The sequence below is a fragment of the Chrysemys picta genome, chromosome 10, assembly GCF_011386835.1.
Source record: "Chrysemys picta bellii isolate R12L10 chromosome 10, ASM1138683v2, whole genome shotgun sequence".
NCBI classification, from domain to species: Eukaryota; Metazoa; Chordata; order Testudines; family Emydidae; genus Chrysemys; species Chrysemys picta.
In genome coordinates, this window is record NC_088800.1 from 74,595,830 (window position 1) to 74,599,344 (window position 3,515).

The 3,515-nt window shown below is 40.3% G+C and overlaps 1 long non-coding RNA gene across 1 annotated transcript; it reads right to left on the reverse strand.

Moving 5' to 3' along the window:
* Positions 1–229: 229 nt before the first annotated feature.
* Positions 230–2,021, reverse strand: LOC135974068 (uncharacterized). Its single transcript, XR_010591196.1, has 3 exons — positions 1,825–2,021; positions 734–848; positions 230–311 (listed from the first exon to the last, which is right to left on the reverse strand). It is a non-coding gene; the product is annotated as an uncharacterized LOC135974068 (long non-coding RNA).
* Between the last annotated feature and the right edge of the window lie 1,494 nt (positions 2,022–3,515).

Genomic DNA, 3,515 nt, shown 5'->3' on the forward strand with positions numbered 1-3,515 from the left:
CTTCGGAAGTGAAGGGGTTAATGAATTAACCAGGAGCCTGAGACTGGAATCAATGTGCTGGGGCATGCATGAGCACAGGGCTCTTCCCACATTAGTGTTCTTTCTTACCTGAATGCCAAATGTATCAGAAGAAAACCAGCACAGGCCACTAAACAATCTAAAATGTTGTAACTTTCCTGGAAGTCAGAGGATTAAAACAGCTATGAACAGTAGATAAGATTTTACTTACAAAAATGCTTGCAATGTCCTTCTATAGAAACATTTTTTTTCTTGAGGGCAGATTTTCTCCTTTTTATCAGTCAGAACAACAGCTGTAGAAGTACAAACATGCTTTGATCAAAAGTCGAATTGCTTCATCTTAAGGAGAGGTCTACAACATTTGGATAATTTTCACCCTGCAAATTGACTTTCATGGCTAAAGTTTGGGTAGAGAATAGTTTGGGTAGAATGGCAGTCAGAATACCTTCTTCAATGTGCAGTGAATTAAACCAGGTGACCTTACAACCACATCGTTTTAAAAAGGTTGAAAACAGGCATGAATGCAAAGTCAAACATGGCTCACGGAGCCTGAGCCAAAGCCCATTGCAGTCAATAAGAGTCCAGTTGGCTTAGTATCAGGTTTAGAAAGAATTTCACTTAGGGGAACAGTAACAACAACAACAACCAAAAGATCAGCTACTCCCTGGAGTTTATTGTTACTGTCAATATTAGCTTGTTAATAAATGACAAACACCTTAACATGTGCTGCTAACAATCCACCTATCTTCTTGTTCTCCTGGACTCTCCAATTCTGTGCACATCCAACTTCTTGTGAAGGATTCTGAGGGGTGTAGTCCAACAGGCCCTTCCTGTTTGAAGTAGTACAATAGTTAGCATTACCACTATGGAGTATTCAAAACACCAATATGGCTCCAGTTCTTTTATTCCTCAAACTAATTCATCTATGGAAAACTTCCTTCAAGTTTCCCCAGCACAGTTCTTAAAGTGTTTCTTCATTCTGTGAACACTAGAAAGGGCTCCATGGTCCACAGCTTGAGAACCACTGCCTAAGTTCTGTCCCAACTCCCTGGCAATGGAGATCCCACATGCAGTGTATATGGTACAATTTTGCTACACTGGAAGGGATTGATTCAGAACAGAGTGAAACACACAGCCCTGTACTACATGAAGGGCTCCTCCTCTAGGCGTTTTGAAAAGGAAGGACTGTCACCACACGTGGTTTGGGACACAGCTGAGGATGCCAGATTCAGGACAGACTGTAGGAAACAGGGTAGGTAACCCCCAAAACTGGTGGTTTGTTCTATCATTATAGGTCACCAAGCCAGTAACAAAAAAAAGTGTGTTCCTCTGTCACTATTCTAGTTAACAAGGAGCCAAAACAGTCCCCCATAGGCAATCCAGTCCCTATCGCCATCTAGACAACTTGACTTTTGTGATGTAAGTTTATTCAAACCAAAAGCACAGCTATAAGGATCCAAAGAACCAGCCACTCACCCCAGGTCAATATATAGTTCAGATCTTACCCAAAAATCATGCTGGTAGCCAATTCCTTTAGTAAAATAAACTAAAAGTTTATTTAAAAAAAAAAGGAAAGGAGAGTTATTAATTGGTTAAAGGGATCATCTACATTACAATTGATTTCAGAATCTTGTAGGTCAGGATAATAGCAGTGATGGTAATTCTGCTAGCTTGCAATAAGTCTCTCTGGAGCGCCCAAAAAAATGGAGGGCCTTTGTTCAAAGCTTTGCTTTCTTAGACATTATAATCCAGAGATGTGGAGCAGGAATGAAGACCAAGAATGATGTGTCAGTCTGCAATTTATACCTCTTAGTGTAGCTGCATGGAAAGTTACTGGCCCAAACATGGAGTCTTGGATCACATGTCCTTACACGCCATCGCTGAGTCATGGGGCATCCATAGTCTCCCGCCTTCCAAGATGTCCTCAGGAAGGGCACACTGAAGAGTTGACTCTCCTTAATGGCCCATCAATCGTAGCTGACTGGCCTTAATGTAAATCTGTCCTGTGGGTGTAACCCAGGAACACATGTTTGAGAGACAAATACATAGCAAAGATTCAGAACTTCATACACAATGATAATACACGCATATAAACAGGATAACCTTGTTCAACAGATTACAACTTTTCCAGTGATACCTTACGAGGCATACTTTGCATAGGATTTATCACAGTTGTGCAACGGTGGTGATACATCAGTCGTGATACTTTCGTGTACACACAGTCATCTTTCTTTCTATATAGCGTCACAACAACAAGGAAAAACATTAGGGGGTGGGGCCAGTGGTAGTGCAAATGCTTCATTCCTTTTACCCCTCCGTTCATCCCAGTAATGAAGGTGGTAGGGGGGGAATGTCAGGGCCACAAAACCTACTACAGGCCTTAGACTGAACAAGTGGCTATTGAGTGCCTCTGCTCGCAGGCAACAGCTCAGAGAGGCAAAGATTCCTCTTGCTAGGGACGCTGCAGACCCAATACCCATCCCAGCTACCCTGGCTAAGCATTGGCCCATGTGATTGCATCATTCTGCTCATAATCTTAATTTACATAACAATGGTTATAATGAAATGCTACCTGTGCAGTTGCCTAACATTACACCATGGCTCTATGGAAAAATGTGACTTTAAAAATACACCTCTCTCTCTGTTTATTTTTGGAGAGGGTGAATTACATTTGAAAACGCTTTGGTGTGCAGCACATGCTATAAAGAATCAGGCTGAGATGTGGATTTCATAATTCAGAACTGTTCCACATGGCTGCCCACTCAATACATATAATTCATTACTGGAATCCCATGCCTCCTTGCTCATTGTCATGTACCAGCAATGGACTGGATTTAATTTAAAATGGCATTTAAATGGCCACTAGCAGCATTTAAAATGAATCTTTTTTTAAAAAAAAAAATGGCAATGCAAAGTCCAATTAATGGTGCATATGTCTGCTTAATTTAAAGACCGAATTCCCTTCCAACACCTGCTTTTCATTTAGCACCTTCAAAAGTTGATGGAATATTGGAATGAAACTGAAATAATAAAACCCAGGTGAATATTCTCCCCCCAGTGCACTAATGTTAGATAAACTAATAGTTCCCATGACAAAATTAACAGGGCACTTGTACCATTTTAATAAAAAATATTCATTGCTTTGCATTGATCATTTACTTTATCTTCAACATTGTATTGCTATATAATGTGGCTATTTGGTAGCCAACTTAAGTAAACCTGATACATGGTGTTTTGTTTTTGTTTTGTTTTTCCAGCCAGCCATCCCTTGGAAGCTCAGGTCAAATGGCACATGCAGTTATTGTGGCTAAAAAGTTCAATAAAATGTAATTCAGTAGAATTTTGACAAATCTCTGATAGGTGGAAACTAATAAAGCTTAAGGAAGGCGGGGACAGGCAAAAACATATAGGTTGGCTTATGATTGGTAGAATCGCAGTGTCACTGATAGCAGTATTTTTGTAATCGCGGCATTATAAATTTGCCATCCCTACAAATT